Here is an 18,728-nt window from a genome sequence, read left to right on the forward strand (position 1 = left end):
AGGACTTTATAGCAGCTTATATAATATGTAAGAAACCCTCCTGAATTTCTGTTGCATAGCTCCTGAATAACTGCTGCCCTGTTGAAATTGTCCTGTTTTTGACCATTCCTTTTAAACTTTATTTTATTCTGCAGATTGCTGCAGTTAGACATTTTGCTTTTTTTTGTGTTATTGTTAATTATCACTGTTTACAGTTAAGAGAAATGACCCATGAAGTGCCTTTGTCCTCGTTCAGGACAGGCTGCTTTGTCATTTTCTGAAGTTGGGCTGAAGTGTGTTCTGGTATTATGCCCCCTTGCTTCATGGGTTTGTATTTTAGTTTAGTTTCCATCACTATCTTTTTTATATATATGTCTTAAACAAAACTTAAAACAAGGAAACTGATCGCAATCTTTGATGCTGAACCTGTGTAAAACAGGCCAATGTGACCAGTCCCTATCGTTTGCTGAGATTGACTGAACAGGCAAGACCAGCTGAGATGATGCTGAAGAGCGATTCATCAGCTCAAGTGCTGGAGGTATGGCATTATAACACGATGACTTTGATGCAGCTGTGTTGTTGACCTGCAAACTAAGTGAATTTGGGGGGGGGGGGGGGGGGGGGGGGATCAGTTATCCCCCCTGCCCCCCTGCAAGTGACACTAACTCCTACTGGTACTAAAACTAGCCTTTGTTAACTGAAGAAAAGTAGAGGGGATCTCTATCTATATCTTACTGTGGAGAGTGTGGGCATGGAGCTCTGTTTGTATATGATGCTGAGATGCTTGTTCATGACAGGTGCACCCACAGCGTGCAGATTTGCTGGCAATCAGATTTAGAACTCACGTAAGCAATTTCAGTGAGGATTCTAGACCGTGATTGCGCATGGCATTCTGCAAGCAGCATACGTCATCCGCAACCTGCCGAGTATTGCATACCTACTGTACTGTTATCAGGTTAATAAAATGTTCTACTACATGATATTGTACCCTTGTAAATATACAAAGGTAACACAGAACTGTGAACAACAAATGTACAGCAGCCGTGTGAACGTGGCACCAGAAGAACATCTATCTGAATCGTACATTGTTAGTTTTGTTCGAAGGTCTGTTTAAAAATAACTGCTAGCACAGAAAGTGAGTGAAGCCTCATGTTCTCTTTGCCATGTATGGTAATAATTACTCACTGTATTGAGGAAGCATGGTCAATACCTTCATCAAACTGTATTTCCATGATTTTTACAGCTGCTTTTTTGGCCGCAATCCATATATTAAATTGGTGATGAATAATAAGCCGTGCCAATTTATTAGACAAGATCAGACAACTCCAGCACACACCAGGGGGTGGCAATTCACTGACAGTTTAGGCAAAGGTAAAGTCTCTCAAAAGACATGTTTTCCAGCTACTCTGCTTATTAATATGTAGCGCACTGAATGGATACATCACAGGTTTGTCACGCTTTATGGATGTCAAGCTGTATCGTTGCATGCATAAAATCCATTAATATTATTGTGTTTCTCGCAGGCTGTAACAAATGTGTGCAGAGCTGGGCTGCTGTGGAGTGCAATGGCTTCAAATGAAACTTTTAATGACATGCAATGGCGTTGCTATTTTCACATGTAGGATGAGATTCTGGCATCAGCAAAATACAGATTGTTTTTTGAAAGAGGCTGCACTGTTTCCGATAAAGCAATTAATCCCGAGACAAATGGGGACTATCTTTTCATGCCTCGGAGAAGTCATTTAATTATTATTATTATTTTTATTTATTGTTTTACTCCAAATCCTGAACAGTGTCAATTCTAACCTAAATCAGAAACGACTGAGTGTTTTTTGTTCTGTTCTTTGTAAATTCTTATTGGGTGTGTACCATTTCTGAAAAAAGAAATAAGAAATTGTTCTAATAAAAATCTGAGGGAATCTAGCCCAGCGTTGTCTTTCGCTGGAGCTGTTTGTGCTTTGATGTCAAATTGTACATCAAAGCACAAAACAAACATTCCCAGTTATAAAATAGCACGCAATTACCAGAACCCATAGCTGAGGACGTGTGCATTGTCCCTCATGTGAATCGTTCAGATCTCGATGGAAGAGGGGTGTCTTGGGTATGCTTTCTCCTGTTTGGAACTGAATATAATTTTTCTTCCCTAGAATTCCATTTTAGATGGATCAGCATCCAGCATATTAACCTCAAACTCAAATTGTTCCTCTTTTTAAATGTTCTGTTTCATTCTAGAATGTAATTCCACAGCATTCTACACTCATCCACAGTCCAGCCACCTGTGCCCTCGACTTTATCTCAAAGCTGCCCAGTCTGTTATGTACCCCGAGCGCTGCATTTAGCTGTAGGGGCACAAATCATCCATAAAAGCCTAAATACCACAATGCTTCTCTGGGGAGCCTATTCTGTTCACTTTACCATTCTAGGAAAAAAAATTATAGCTCTAAACAGGGTAAATAAGGAATTATTATTCGAGTTGAATTCATAATGAATAGAAAGGAATGGACCCACATTTGCTGTGTTTATTGCATGCTTCTGAGGATGGGGGTGTGTTGCTGGATCTGTTCAGTTCTGCTCTGCAGTTCTGAGGACAGGGGTGTGTGCTGCTGGATCTGTCCAGTTCTGCTCTGCAGTTCTGAGGACAGGGGTGTGCGCTTCTGGATCTATCCAGTTCTGCTCTGCAGTTCTGAGGATGGGGGTGTGTTGCTGGATCTGTCCAGTTCTGCTCTGCAGTTCTGAGGATGGGGGTGTGTTGTTGGATCTGTCCAGTTCTGCTCTGCAGTTCTGAGGATGGGGGTGTGTGCTGCTGGATCTGTCCAGTTCTGCTCTGCAGTTCTGAGGATGGGGGTGTGTTGCTGGATCTGTCCAGTTCTGCTCTGCAGTTCTGAGGATGGGGGTGTGTTGCTGGATCTGTCCAGTTCTGCTCTGCAGTTCTGAGGATGGGGGTGTGTTGCTGGATCTGTCCAGTTCTGCTCTGCAGTTCTGAGGATGGGGGTGTGTTGCTGGATCTGTCCAGTTCTGCTCTGCAGTTCTGAGGATGGGGGTGTGCGCTGCTGGATCTGTCCAGTTCTGCTCTGCAGTTCTGAGGATGGGGGTGTGTTGCTGGATCTGTCCAGTTCTGCTCTGCAGTTCTGAGGATGGGGGTGTGTTGCTGGATCTGTCCAGTTCTGCTCTGCAGTTCTGAGGATGGGGGTGTGCTGCTGGATCTGTCCAGTTCTGCTCTGCAGTTCTGAGGATGGGGGTGTGTTGCTGGATCTGTCCAGTTCTGCTCTGCAGTTCTGAGGATGGGGGTGTGTTGCTGGATCTGTCCAGTTCTGCTCTGCAGTTCTGAGGATGGGGGTGTGTTGCTGGATCTGTCCAGTTCTGCTCTGCAGTTCTGAGGATGGGGGTGTGTTGCTGGATCTGTCCAGTTCTGCTCTGCAGTTCTGAGGATGGGGGTGTGTTGCTGGATCTGTCCAGTTCTGCTCTGCAGTTCTGAGGATGGGGGTGTGTTGCTGGATCTGTCCAGTTCTGCTCTGCAGTTCTGAGGATGGGGGTGTGTTGCTGGATCTGTCCAGTTCTGCTCTGCAGTTCTGAGGATGGGGGTGTGCTGCTGGATCTGTCCAGTTCTGCTCTGCAGTTCTGAGGATGGGGGTTTGTTGCTGGATCCTGCAGATCACTTCAACATGAAGAGTCGTCATTACCGTTTCAAGTAGCAGTTGAGTCTGGGATTTGAGGCTTCTTTCATTCAACCCTTAATTGGCTCTGTGTCTCTGGCACACAGCAACAACAAGAACAATAATAATAACAATAATAATAACCGTAATGCTTCACAGCCAGGCTTAAATTGATGTTGGCAAAGCAGGCACAGATCCCTAGTCTGTGAAGAAAAGTGCTTATAATTGATCAAATTCAGTCGTTTAAAACCGTCGGGGAAATGATATTGATCCACAGCAGCAGAAAACGAATACAAAATCGAATTCAAAAACAGAGGTCTGCTCTTGACTCGCTGCCATGAACAGCTCATAATTTTAACAAGGGCTAATGAATGCAATGCCGTTCTGGCCTGGCGCTCTCACTGAATCTCCTGCACTGCCTTTACCTTCAAGACATGCAAGCTTCAGGTTGTGTGTGTCAGAAAGCTCCTGCACCAGCCCGGTAACATGCATTAATCAGGGCTGGCTGAGTCATTCTTCCCTTGTAAGATCTTCTTGAGGTTCACTGACATTTCTTTGAAGAGCTCATTGACATTGTCCTGCTGTCGTATTCAATGGACTGCATTGCAATGTTTCTGTGCAAAGCACAATTAGGGGATGCAATACCTCACGACGACATTATCAATACTTCCCAAGGGTTTGCATTGCAGGCACACGCCGGCTTGCCTGTGGATTTCACTACAGGATGAAAACAACCAGCAGCTCATTTGCCGCCTAGTAGTATTACTAGGAAACTGCTATGAAGGTTTCAATTAAAAGCATCCAGAGTGTCTAAAGCTCACTATTGCAGTGATTAGCATTGCAGTACAGTGTGAGCTCTGCAGTAGCCATCACTCTAATGTATTTACCTCACTGACTCCCCTAATATGGCTATCTGATTAATCTACTGTACAGGTTTGTGTTCGGTGCAACAGGCTGATAGTAGCTTCTCTAACTAGGTGTGTGTGTGTGTGGGGGGGGGCGGTTAATGTAAGTTTAATACACACTAATTTCTTATCAGCAGTCTTGACAAACTGCTCAACAGCAGGAATTGACAGTGCTCTGACGCAATCGAATGCTTTGTGGTTTTCATTTTTATAAACCACTGCCTGCCTGCAGATCATCACTCCCACTGGCGCGGGGCAGCAGCAGTCTGATAATCCCGGCTTTACTTTTAAAGGATTACAACAAATTGTGTGTTTTGAAGATTGCTTTATCCTGCTGAGATAGTGGTCCTGAAATGTAAATCTCCCGCTAGTGAAAGTGTGAAATTTGAAACCATTCAGTAAATTCAACCCCCAACTAGAGCTGCTAACCGTGCCGAATGGCTTTGCGTCTCACACAGCCGATCGGAGCATTCTGGTTTTATGAGGTCCTTTACAGCACACAGCAGTGAACTACAAAACCACTGGCATCTGCTTCAGCTGCAAGGAGGTATCAAAACCCTTTTTATTTGTGAAGCTGGAGCGACACCCTGTTTGCACAAAGTGAATCCCCTACATACCTGGAGAGCTGTGACCTGGCATGAGCAAACTGGGGAGCAAACGATCTCCTTGCTGGTTTTCACCCAGGGCTAGATTTGAGCCAGACTTACTGTACAACAGCCGTGCCTGGCAATAATGTTGTTGTTTGTGAAGGAAAAGTGTTGCTCACTTGCAACAGTGGAGACAGTGCTGTGGATTGGGAGCAGGCATCCAAAACAGTTCGCCTGTGACTTCATGTACAGTAGTCGCTCTGAACAGACATGCAGCTATCGTTTCCACTGTTTCTTATTGTAGTTATTCTGTACATTGCAAATGAAGTGAGGTGTTACTGCTGCTTGTCTGTCTGCCTTGTAAACGGGATGCAAATCTCAACAGGGTCTTTCCTTGTTAAATATATCAACATGTTCAGGTATGAAACATGCGTAGAAATGAAATACAAAAAAAAAAGTGCAAAAGCCAGTCCTTTGCTTTATGTCTATGAAAGAGGATAGATTAAAAAGCTACTCAGAGTAACCTGGACTAGTAGAATCCCCTATTGCTGCACAGGGTGCTGCTGGCAGCTTTATAGGATGCTAGAGGAAGAAATCAGTGTTCAATTCCCACGTATAAATAATCCCAACCCATCTAATCAATAGTGTTTTAATAATGTATTGTTGAAGCACGTTCCGGTAATGACGTTGGTCACGGTTTATATTAACCGGGCAATAATTAGCAGGAATTACAGAGTAACTAATTACTTAATTATCCACTTTCATAGTCATAACAAATTATTGGGGTGTGGTTAGGATTGAGGTAAGGGTTAAGGTAATGCAAAGACAGAATGTAAAAAACTTCAATATAATTATAGCGGCAGGTATTGCTATAAATATATTCCCGCTACAAAGCATTACCGTGACACTTGATGTGTAATGGCCAATGTTTTTTCGAACATTGAATCAGTCAGGTCACTTGCATTCATTGTAGGAAAGAGATTTTACTAGCCTGGTTAGGACTGGCACTGTGAGAGACGCCCTTATAAGATGCAGGCACATTAAGACAAACCCAGACCCAGGGGACACGCTTGTACAGAATGAGAGAGGGGGGAGAGGGGGGGGGTGTCTGAAAAGGAGACTAAAATGACCCTCCTGGGATTTGCTTGCTTCTCCTCTCAAGGTCAGAGGTAACAATGGTAGCAGCTCCTCCATTGTGATTAGTCACTAGCTACGTCCCTGTCCTTTTAACCTCTCTCTGTCCAATCAGCTGCAGCATTCACTGGTGATTGGGGAGGTGGTTTGCCAGTCCATTGGGGACTGGAGCTCCGCTAAACAGCTCTTATTTACAGTAAGTGACTGGAATTCACATGCAGCCAGTCCCATATTACTGGGGCAGGGCAGCCTCAGCTCTTCCAGCCCAGTTTGTTTCAACTAACCACATCCTTCATTTTTAAACCAGTTATACCTCTGGTCACATGTCATTACCGATCACAGTACTCATATGTTCCTCATAAATGGGCAGCCCTGTTCCAGCCCTCAAGGAGCAGCTCGGTGGATTCAAGCCCCGCGTTCAAACAGATTCTCCAGAGGGACAGTGCAGACTGTGTGCACATTTCCAATGTGAAGGGCTTGTGGCACGCTAACAGTCTGGCATTGTTTGCTGGAGTCAGGGGTGTGCTTGGGGCGTGTCCTCCTACGGCTGGAGGTTTGACTGGGGGATAGTGGGGGTCACAAAGAGCGGTCTGCTCGGCTTGAATCCAGCCCTTCTTGTGAAACCCTTGTTTCATTGGGTTGATCATTATGGTACAACTCAATGGATGCGTCTATGAAGAGGAAACACAGACACAGATGAAGGAGGAGGGGTTTGTCAGTGGACACACACCCTCCCCCCACCCATCTGCTGCTCCCAGTACAGCAGGAGCCGTTTCACAGGGCATGCAAAGAAGGCTTAACTCCTCTATCCTGCGCAAGAATTAGGTAGAGGGGGTCAGCTGTCGCAAGTGAGGTTAGGGAGAAGCCTCAGTCTTCCTACACATAGGTTATGTGCAGGAATCAGAAACGCACAAACCAGCTAGATACAGCGCTGAAGCACCATTTTGCAGGAGTTGTCTGTTTTGCAGATTGCTATCCTTGGGCTTTTTTCAATTCAGAGTTTGATTAAATAATTCACACATTTCTCCCTTATGTAACCTTCCTATCATGTGGATGGTACTTCTCCAATAGCTTAACCATTTATTTATTTATTTATTTTTTGGCAGCTGCAGCAGAAATAAATCTTCAAGCAGTCTTCGTATTATTTTCTGAACACCCCACCCCCTCTCTCCCACTCCTCTTTAACCTCTGCCCAGCCGCTGCCTCATTAAAATCACTGGAATTTGTTCCGATCCAGTAAACAGCAAATTATAACAGTAGCTACATCCCTGGGGGGAAGTGTTGCTGGAGACATCGGCAGAGCAGTAGGTGAAATGCATACTTGCAAATGAAGCAAATGAAACAGATGTCTGTTTTATATCGTTATAAAAAGAAATGATAAATTCCCGAATCGTCAGCGCAGTTTGACAGCTCTGCAGTTAGCTGTTTACAGATATACAGTACTGCAGTGTGTGTGTGAATGCCAGTGCACTGCTCCCCTCCGAGGGGGAGAGATTCCATGTTATCCAATACAGCCAGCAGCATTCCCACTCCCAGCATCACCTTCCCTATCATCTGTCCCTTTCACAACAAAACAGCTAACGCACTGGCAGGCAACCAGCTACACCCTCCCTCCCTAGGACTACTACAGCTCTTTAAAAAACAAAGCAAAAACACATCTGAGTTCTCCTTCACAGCAGAGGGGTTTTATTAGACAAGCAAGCGAAACAGGAGACGTGCAGAAAACAAGAGAAAGAAACAAGACAAGCTTTGACTTACCGGTTCAGTCTCCACCTTCCTTCTGCGTTTGATATGCAGACACGTTCGCTTGGGTAAAAGCCAGAGCCCGATTTTTCATTCACAGACGCATCCTTGCTCCTTTCTGTCTATCTCTCTCTGTCTGTCTCTCTGTCTCTCTGTCTCTCTTTCTCTCTCTCTCTCTCTCTCTCTCTCTCTCTCTCTCTCTTGGCAGCTGGAAACACTGCAGAGATGAGAGGAGGGGTGGATTTAAATAAGCAGCAAAACAAAAAGGAAATTAAAATACCCAGCAGCAGCAAGGAAACCCAGCCTGAATGTACAGTAAAAGTCGTAGCTGTCTCACAGATGTGTCCGACAGGGAGATTGTGTTGTGATTTCATAGATCGCTGAGTGAGTGAGTGAGTGAGTGAGTGAGACAGAGAGAGAGAGGGGGGGGGTGGGGCCGGGTGGTCTTCAGCACGGCACACCAGAGCTTGTTTCCTGGCCGACCAGCTCTCTTCACACAGAGAGAGGGACCACTCAGAGCTCAGATCCCAGTGTTTGAGGTGCCCGCTAACTCAGACAGACACAGCGCCATCCTGTTGGCTGCCAGGCTCGATGGCCAGCTCACTCGGCCAATGAGAGGTCCTGGGAAAGGAAGAGAAGAAAAGAGGCGGCCAGCCCAGCCTGGTACGCTTCACTGCTGTGACGAGAGGAAGAGAGAAGAGTGAACGATGCAGGTTGTGTGCTGTAGCTGCTCTTGTTCCATGCCACACAGAAAGCAAGCTGACAAGCTGGCCAGGGAGGAGGTGAGCTAGCGAGAGAGCTTCAGTATTAAAGCTGCAGTGCCCCACAGTCCCGCTCTGTTTCACAATAAGATTGAATGCCTCTGTGTCCTTGGGTTAAGAAATGATTCTGTAGTTTTTAGCTTTCTGTACATTCCCTGTCCCGGGTTCCAGTCATGGGCACCTGTTAACAATGCTATGGCAGGTATTCTTATTCACTTTACAGGTCCTACCCCTGCACCCTCTCACTGTTCCGCTGGCCTGCTTTCACACTGCCACTCAGTGCTGCTCATGTTCCCAGGGCCTCCTGAGAGGTTTGCAATTGCTATTCAATGGCTATCTGCTGGCTCCTGTTCCTGTTGGAGACGAGCGCTGCCACTTTGTATGATCGATGCAGTGTCTGCACTGCCATCTGTGCCTCGGGAGAGTGAGAGCCATCATCTCGTCAAGCCTCAGCGTGAAGGCAGTGCAGATGGAACTGTGTTAGAGGCTCATCTGCAACAGCCTCGCGTGCTGGAGCCTGCTTGAGTGCAATGGTATTATAGCAGAGAATGGAAACCGCTCCAATCCCTCGTCCCTCTTTTCATTAATAAAACTGCAATATTCCAGCAAAGATGCTGTTCCTTTATTAAAATGCATTGACTTAAAGAAGCCAGGCTTTAAGGAAGACTCCTCAGACACACACACACACACACACACACTTGCTCTCTCACACACATGCACATGCACACACACACACTTGCTCTCTCACACACACACACATGCACACACACACACACTTGCTCTCTCACACACACGCACATGCACACACACACACATGCTCTCTCACACACACGTACAGTGTGAGCCAGATTATTTTTCATGTATTTATTTTTCATGCATCAATATCAGAAGCTCTTGTGTAACTGATCTTTATTTCTTTATACAGTAGTAGATATTAAATAAGCAAAGTGAGCTCTCCAAGGTCTCAGTAAAGGGTGTAATTGCAGTCTCCTGTTGAAAAACAGCTGGAGCCCTTTCAGCATTTAGTGTGAGCAGTTCTGCACTTATGATTTTGCAGGAAAATATATAATGACTCGAACTGCTGTGCAATTGGAGTCTTAAATAATTGGCCCCCATGCACACACACACACACACACACACACACACACACACACACACACACACACACACACACACACACACACACATTCCAGCTAGAAGAATTCAAAGCACGCAGTAGGGAGGTCACAGTTACTGTGTCAGTAACTCAATTTATTTGAGCTCCACCTGCACAGCACTGCTATTCTAAAAAAGATCCATCAATCTGTCATTGGTATTACTGTTAATAAACGCATGGGATACCCTGTGTATTGCAGGTTGGGACAGCACCAAGTTTAACAAAAATAGGCTGGACGGATTGTATATTCAGGAACAGAAGAATAGAACTACCAGCACCCCAAGGGCTCTCGCAAAACTTCCTCACCCTCCTCCTCCTCCTCATTCCATCACAGATTGCAATATTAGCCCTTCAAACTGCTCGCCATTGACAGGCCTGAAATAAGAATCTGGGTTAGATCAAAATAGAACACCCACTTCACCTCCGATTATTAATATCATTGACATTTCCATTCTGAGCTCGGGGGGGGGGGGGGGGGGGGGGGGGGGGGGGTTCTGAAAACGTTTCCACAAATTGTGCTTCAGTGCAGCACCAGGGAATGCCAATAACAGAAATATAACAAAGTCCTGCCAGCACTCGTGAATTGGATTTAGCAGACTGCTACCAGAAGTGCTTTGTGAAACTAGCCCCTTTATTCCTTTCCATGTTAATTCAGCAAGAGACCAAACAAGTGAACTGGACTAGACCCAAACTCTCTGCACTAAGAATAACTTCTTATTTGCTTTCTTCATGCCTGAATACTGCTTTGGAATTCAGCCCCCGAAACTCTGTCTGACTCTCAAAACAGCTGCTGACCTGAAACACTCAGCTTCTTATTTAACAAGTGCAGTAAAATCTCCGCTCCAAAACCCTTCAGCCCGTCAGTTTGAGGAATTTGGGGTTTTGTCTGTTTGTTTTGTTGCTTTGAGGCATGGTTGCAATAAATCCATTATAAATTTTATTGAACTGACCACCATAGAGTAATCCTCGGCAGCGTTTTTGCAAGATTCAACCCTGTATTCACAAGTCTGTTTCCTGCGTGTCGAACTGCAGCGTCACTGAAGATGCTTGCCTGTTTTATAGTCATTCAGAGTCTGATACCTGCTGCTGTGTGCCATCAGCCACCCGCTTCTTTTCACTTTGCTGGTACGCCATGCAGCTACCTCAGAGCTACAGCGTCGGAGGACCATGCAGCTCCGGGCAGCTTACAGGCAGGACCGCAGGTGCCTGGCCAGTCTACAGGGGTCGCTGGTGCACGGTGAGCCGAGGACACCCTGGCCGACCTAGATCCTCCCCTCCCGGGAGGCACTCTGCCAGCTGTGCGCCGCCCCCTAGGAACTCCCATCCACAGCCAGCAGTGAAATAGCCTGGATCCGAACCAGGCTATAGAGAGCATCCAGTACTCCACGCGAAGTGCCTTTACCGACCTGCTGCTGTTTTTAACCTTCAAGCTGCTGCGCTACGGACTCTTCACTCCAACTGTTGTAGCACAGTGCCTGTGTTGTATATCGCAATGCAATGCCCCTGCTTTCTAGAGAGATACAGATAGAGGAGGAGAGCCATGTATTCTAGGAATGTGCTGATGACATTATTAAATCAGCTCTGTGTGTCCTGACACACTCTCCTTGGATTCTGCAGTAAATCATTTTTAATCAAGTACTGTCCTTCAAGTGTGACCATCTGCCACCCTCTTAGAAAGCATTCTCGTATAGTATCTGCATAGTATTGCCCAGTGTAGAAAGTGCCTCCCAAGCTCTCTGTCTTCTGCTATTGGGCTCTGATGTTTAAGAACAGGAAATTACATCAGAGATAGACCAAACCATGTAGTTATTGCCATGGGAACAGCAGGAAGCAGCATCTCTGGTGTCTCCAGAGAACATCAATGAGCTTGGGTGTTCTGAAAGTGGTGCTGTATTTTTAATTGAGTTCTCATGGCCTATGCATAGGACAGGGTTTGGAGCAGAAAGGTACATAAAGTTATACTAAGGCTAAGTATGTTTCAGAATGCTGACCTAAAAGAGATTCATTCTATTACTGACCAAAAACCAAACTAATTTGCCCAAAACCTGCCAAAAGTGGAATATTTCATAATTAAGATTCCGTGCACAAAAAAAGCCCACAAATTGCCATACAATAATCCATAGCAATGTAGTGAGATGCAGTTTAGTGTGAGGAAAGCCTGGAGGCTGTGATGAAATGAATGAGAGCTGGCTTGGCAGTCCTGGACTGCAGGAATAACCAGCTCTGAAGTAGCAGACCAGGGCCGACATCTGAGCACTGAAACAGTCACGCCGGTCTCCAGATAGGACTTCAAATACTGCCGCCTCATCTTCTTCATCTTCCAATAATCATCATTATAATAATAATCAAATCCTGACTTTCTTTATGTGTTTATATGTGTGCCTGTGTGTGAAGCGCTCAGCAGTTTTCATGCCTGTCAGCTCCATTAAACTAAGTGGACAGATCCGTTGAGCTCTAGATGTGCTCTGCGTATTAAGAGATTAGCTTCCTGCTCAGCTCTTGTGAACATTCATGGAAAACATGCAAGCGTCCGCTGAACGAGCAGCAACAACCACACCCAGTGATATTGAATCACCAGAGTCAGAACGAGCAGCAACAACCACACCCAGTGATATTGAAGCACCAGAGTCAGAAATGATGACAATTCAGTTTAACGACTTGTAGAAACCAGAGTATTTCAAAGAACTATGAACCAGAATGTTCCAGCTGTGCTCTGCTAAGAATAATATTAACAGTACCGTCGTATACTCGTGTGACAGGCAGTGATATTAACAGTATTGTCGTATACTCGTGTGACAGGCAGTGATATTAACAGTACTGTCGTATACTCGTGTGACAGGCAGTGATATTAACAGTACTGTCGTATACTCGTGTGACAGGCAGTGATATTAACAGTACCGTCGTATACTCGTGTGACAGGCAGTGATATTAACAGTACCGTCGCATACTCGTGTGACAGGCAGTGATATTAACAGTACCGTCGCATACTCGTGTGACAGGCAGTGATATTAACAGTACCGTCGCATACTCGTGTGACAGGCAGTGATATTAACAGTACCGTCGCATACTCGTGTGACAGGCAGTGATATTAACAGTACTGTTTTATACTCGTGTGACAGGCAGTGATATTAACAGTACTGTCGTACTCGTGTGACAGGCAGTGATATTAACAGTACTGTCGTATACTCGTGTGACAGGCAGTGATATTAACAGTACTGTCGTATACTCGTGTGACAGGCAGTGATATTAACAGTACCGTCGTATACTCGTGTGACAGGCAGTGATATTAACAGTACTGTCGTATACTCGTGTGACAGGCAGTGATATTAACAGTACTGTCGCATACTCGTGTGACAGGCAGTGATATTAACAGTACTGTCGTATACTCGTGTGACAGGCAGTGATATTAACAGTACTGTCGTATACTCGTGTGACAGGCAGTGATATTAACAGTACCGTCGCATACTCGTGTGACAGGCAGTGATATTAACAGTACTGTCGTATACTCGTGTGACAGGCAGTGATATTAACAGTACTGTCGCATACTCGTGTGACAGGCAGTGATATTAACAGTACCGTCGCATACTCGTGTGACAGGCAGTGATATTAACAGTACTGTCGTATACTCGTGTGACAGGCAGTGATATTAACAGTACTGTCGTATACTCGTGTGACAGGCAGTGATATTAACAGTACCGTCGTATACTCGTGTGACAGGCAGTGATATTAACAGTACTGTCGTATACTCGTGTGACAGGCAGTGATATTAACAGTACTGTCGTATACTCGTGTGACAGGCAGTGATATTAACAGTACCGTCGCATACTCGTGTGACAGGCAGTGATATTAACAGTACCGTCGCATACTCGTGTGACAGGCAGTGATATTAACAGTACTGTCATATACTCGTGTGACAGGCAGTGATATTAACAGTACTGTCGTATACTCGTGTGACAGGCAGTGATATTAACAGTACCGTCGCATACTCGTGTGACAGGCAGTGATATTAACAGTACCGTCGCATACTCGTGTGACAGGCAGTGATATTAACAGTACTGTCGCATACTCGTGTGACAGGCAGTGATATTAACAGTACCGTCGCATACTCGTGTGACAGGCAGTGATATTAACAGTACCGTCGCATACTCGTGTGACAGGCAGTGATATTAACAGTACTGTCGTATACTCGTGTGACAGGCAGTGATATTAACAGTACTGTTTTATACTCGTGTGACAGGCAGTGATATTAACAGTACCGTCGTATACTCGTGTGACAGGCAGTGATATTAACAGTACTGTCGTATACTCGTGTGACAGGCAGTGATATTAACAGTACTGTTTTATACTCGTGTGACAGGCAGTGATATTAACAGTACCGTCGCATACTCGTGTGACAGGCAGTGATATTAACAGTACTGTCATATACTCGTGTGACAGGCAGTGATATTAACAGTACTGTTTTATACTCGTGTGACAGGCAGTGATATTAACAGTACCGTCGTATACTCGTGTGACAGGCAGTGATATTAACAGTACCGTCGCATACTCGTGTGACAGGCAGTGATATTAACAGTACCGGCAGGGTCACACATGCACACAGCCTGGTACCAAAAAAGAAGGAAAGGCGCCTTACCAATCTGTTTTATTGTCATCGTTAGATTCAGCACAGCTGGCATTGTGTTGGCTCTTGTGATATTCGTATTTTCTGCAGACAAAATAAATCTGCTAGTCTCTCACTCTCAAAAACTTTGGAGAAATACTTTTAAATGAAGCTACTTTTCCATCCAGGTCGAATTTGGTCACTGGGATTCACGCCGTTCCCGTGAGAAATCTATTTCAGTAGCTGCCCATTCTTGTGTTGTGCAATAGCTTAAAACATAGCCAGCTACTAAATATAAAAATGAGGGGGTCTTGTTCTGTGCATCAATATAATATCTTTGCAGTTGTGGGAAGCTGGTCCTAAATGCACTAGTGGCACCATGTGAAACTTAAAACCAGGCCAATTACCCACACAAAGCCTGCAGACGATTGCAGTTTGAGTAAAATGCAGCGGGCATGCCATTAAAGTGGCGACATGCGTTTGTTTAGGTAATAGACTGTTCCTGATAACAGGGCGCGTTGCATATCCTGATGGCCGTGAAGAGAGGCAGCTTTATCTGGGAACTGAGGAAGTGATTCAGTGTACAGGATGAGCTCACTCCTTCCAGTTCTGACGAGGCTGCTACCCATCTACAATAGTGCTGTACTGAGTGCCGATTACGACAAACCTTTTAAAAGATCTTTACAGTATTCCCCAACCAGTTTCAATGACAGTGATCAGGCTGTGTCCTGCTGGGTTTGGACTCCCTGTTGGTAACGTCACGTGACGCAGGGTTGGGAATGGAGCTGAAGGGATGGAGGGGATCTCGAGGTGAAGTGACAGCTAAGTGTTTTATTTAGTATAAAGAGGTGAGTGTGCGCTGTAGTGAGAGGCTCTAATTGACATGCTGCAGACAGAACAGATCCTGAAAGCAGCCCTTAGCGGGGTCCTGCCTCAAGCAAAAACGTGCAATACGTTTAATATGCAATGCTTCTAGAAGGGGTTTCTTTTCTTTCGCACTTTATATCTAGGTTCTTCTAAAAGCCTGTGCTGTATCAAACGTAACTTTTGGCCAAAAGCGCAACATTGAGGTGAGCAGTGATCGATTGATTCTAGAGTGAAGAATGTTTCTTAAGCATCAGAAGAGATGGATGGATGAATCTCAGGTCGGCTGCTGAGATTCTGAAGTGTAGCAGGTTGTTGATGTGGACGTCTGGACATTCTGTAACCTAACGTGGCTGATTATTCAGGGAGAACAAACGGGGCCCTGGACCCCAAGTCTGGAACATCTGATGCACTATCAGGGTAACACTTTAAGGTACGTGGCCTATTTCTGGCATTTGATTTTATTAATGATATGAGGAGTCGAAAGGCCACGGTCTGAATATCTTGCAATGATGCTCTTAGAATGGGGATTGAACCCACAGAGGTGATGTAAGGGTGGTAATCTTCGTGCATGCTTACTGCTGCTGGAGATACATGGTAATGTAGGGTGTGTGTGCAGTGAGTGAGTCACCAGGATCATTTTCACACCTCAAGAGAAAATGTCAGGAGCTGCGAAGGCGGGTAGAGCAATGAATCAGAAACTAGACGCCTTACAAAGAGTAATGTGCCCACAGCGCGTGGATAAGCCTTCACAGCGATCCCTACTGCACTGTGTTCTTCGATCTCTAATTCCAGTTTGTTAATATTGAGCTGGAGCGTTGATAGACGGACTGTGTTCACCAGCGTTAGCTACCGCAGAGCAGGCTTTCAGGAGTTAGAGGAAAATGATCAAACAGGAGGATTAAAGAGCCCCCCACCCCCCACTCCTTTCAATCCGCGGTGATGTTTAAGAGGTGAATCGGCATCTGAGAGCGGCCAGCCCCAGCTCGACTGCGTCAGAGATTGCTGAGCGTGATATGTTAAACTCGCTGCTTGTTGTTACTGCTGGAGGTTATGTGACATTCATCAGCTGCGTTCCTGTAGTGGGACTGCACTGTAACATTCCAGGAAGGACCCCCTTGGTGCTGCCTAAAATATCAGCCTGATGATGCAGACACATTATTCAGTGGAAACTAATCTCACTGTCTGCAGCCACACATGTCTTTGAATCACACTTTGAAGCGACAGCTTCTGTAAAGATGCATGAGATTCTCACACTCTTAACAGCTTTTTATTTTCACCCAGTCCCGCGATGGATGTAACATACTGGAGATGTCTGTGTTGAGGTCACTCGCAGCTGATGCCACACTGATTTCAGCAGGCTTGCAGCTTCCACAGACGGCAGGCTTTGTCAAGCCTAGCTGGGGTTTGTTACGGAAGATTTGATTAAGTCAATGCAGTAAAAAAGGACAAAGAGTTTTAAAAGCACTAAGGTCAAAAGGAGAGCGAGAGCAGGGCACAGCTTCATCAGGAGATTCCATGAGGCAATGAATACACAGAGCAGAGCGAGAGCAGGGCACAGCTTCATCAGGAGATTCCATGAGGCAATGAATACACAGAGGCAATGAATACACAGAGCAGAGCAGAGCAGGGCACAGCTTCATCAGGAGATTCCATGAGGCAATGAATACAGAGGCACAGCAGAGCGAGAGCAGGGCACAGCTTCATCAGGAGATTCCATGAGGCAATGAATACACAGATCGAGAGCAGGGCACAGCTTCATCAGGAGATTCCATGAGGCAATGAATACACAGAGCAGAGCGAGAGCAGGGCACAGCTTCATCAGGAGATTCCATGAGGCAATGAATACACAGAGCAGAGCGAGAGCAGGGCACAGCTTCATCAGGAGATTCCATGAGGCAATGAATACACAGAGCAGAGCGAGAGCAGGGCACAGCTTCATCAGGAGATTCCATGAGGCAATGAATACACAGAGCAGAGCGAGAGCAGGGCACAGCTTCATCAGGAGATTCCATGAGGCAACGCTCTTGTAAGTGCCTCCTTGTAACAACCCAACGAAACAAACATGAGGCTGAAGACAGTATGACATTGCATACTTCATTCAGATTCAGCAATTCAAATACAACATTAATACTGTACTTGCACATGCCCCATTCCAAGAACATTGTCAATCCAGTTTTATGGTCATAGGCAGATGAGCGCTAGATAAGCTGGTCTGGACTGGATCCAGCAGTCAATACAACTCTGCAATATTATGAAGAAAGTGGACAGTGGCACAGGCAGTATATCATACTCAGTCTCTAAACATCACAGAGGAAGAGAAGGAAACATCAGTATACATTTGAAACGCCTCCCGCAAATTCTACCGAGAAACCCAAGCGGAAAGTGGTGTTTAATGTTTAAGTGGAGTTTCTGAATATTAGAGAGAGCGTTAGTGAGGCGTGCCACGCTGCTACTCCATCACCGTGACCTGCTTTCCAATCCAGTCTGCAGCACACTGACCAGAAATAATGTGCTTCTAGCAGGCATGCTGAACGTGCAACTCGGGAGAGAATCAGGAAAGCGCTTGTGTGTGTGTGTGTGTGTGTGTGTGTGTCTGTGTGTGTGTGTGTGTGTGTGTGTGTCCCTTCCTCTCTCCCTTCCTCTCTCCTCTCCTCCCCTCTCTCCTCTCCTCTCCTCTCACTTCCTCTCTCCCTTCCTCTCTCCTCTCCTCCCCTCTCTCCTCTCCTCTCACTTGCTCTCTCCCCTCTCCTCTCCCTTCCTCTCTCCCTTCCTCTCCCCTCTCTCCCCTCCTCTCTCCTCCTCTCCCAGGCGTGGTGGGGTTGGTGGAGGCTGGGCTGATCCCCAGGCTGGTGTTCGAGCTAACCTCTGAGCTGGAGGAGATCCAGGAGCTCATCTTGGACTTACTGCACTTCTGCCTGTGCGTGGCCATGATAGTGAGGTCACCAGGAGGGCAGCGGAGACCACCATGCGAGTCATCACCTGGGAACCCTGACGGACCTGCAGAACAGCATCTGCCACTGACAGCATAAAACACCAAATCCAAACGCCAATCATTGTACTCTCCTGATTCGTTAAGAAAAAAAATTAATTCACAGCTCTGTTTCTTCTTCCCTAACGAGTGAACAGCGGTGCTGCTTCACATGCATGACACCTTTTTAATAGAGTCAGCTCAGAGACGTGGAAATAGAGACACACTAGCTTTCAAGACCACAGAAGTCTCTTCTTCCGATTAGAGATTAAAAATGAGCTCCTAAATGATTCTCTGAAACTTCCTTGCAGGATTTCGCTTCCCTGGTTTTCCTCACAGCTGCTACATTAGAGCTTGTAGACCCTTCCTGCAGAT

The 18,728-nt window shown here is 45.8% G+C and overlaps 1 protein-coding gene and 1 pseudogene across 2 annotated transcripts in view; one reads left to right on the top strand and one right to left on the bottom strand.

Moving 5' to 3' along the window:
* Window positions 1–8,613, bottom strand: part of LOC121300378 (guanine nucleotide-binding protein G(z) subunit alpha) — a 36,361-nt gene extending 27,748 nt beyond the window's left edge. For both annotated transcript variants that reach the window (XM_041228956.1, XM_041228955.1), the window contains exon 1: window positions 8,017–8,613. The gene's annotated coding sequence lies outside the window, so the exon portion shown is untranslated. The remainder of the gene's footprint in view (window positions 1–8,016) is intronic.
* The window catches only part of LOC121300379, a 52,393-nt pseudogene extending 33,665 nt beyond the window's left edge, over window positions 1–18,728 (top strand).

Source organism: Polyodon spathula, chromosome 25, assembly GCF_017654505.1.
Source record: "Polyodon spathula isolate WHYD16114869_AA chromosome 25, ASM1765450v1, whole genome shotgun sequence".
In the NCBI taxonomy this organism is placed as follows: Eukaryota; Metazoa; Chordata; class Actinopteri; order Acipenseriformes; family Polyodontidae; genus Polyodon; species Polyodon spathula.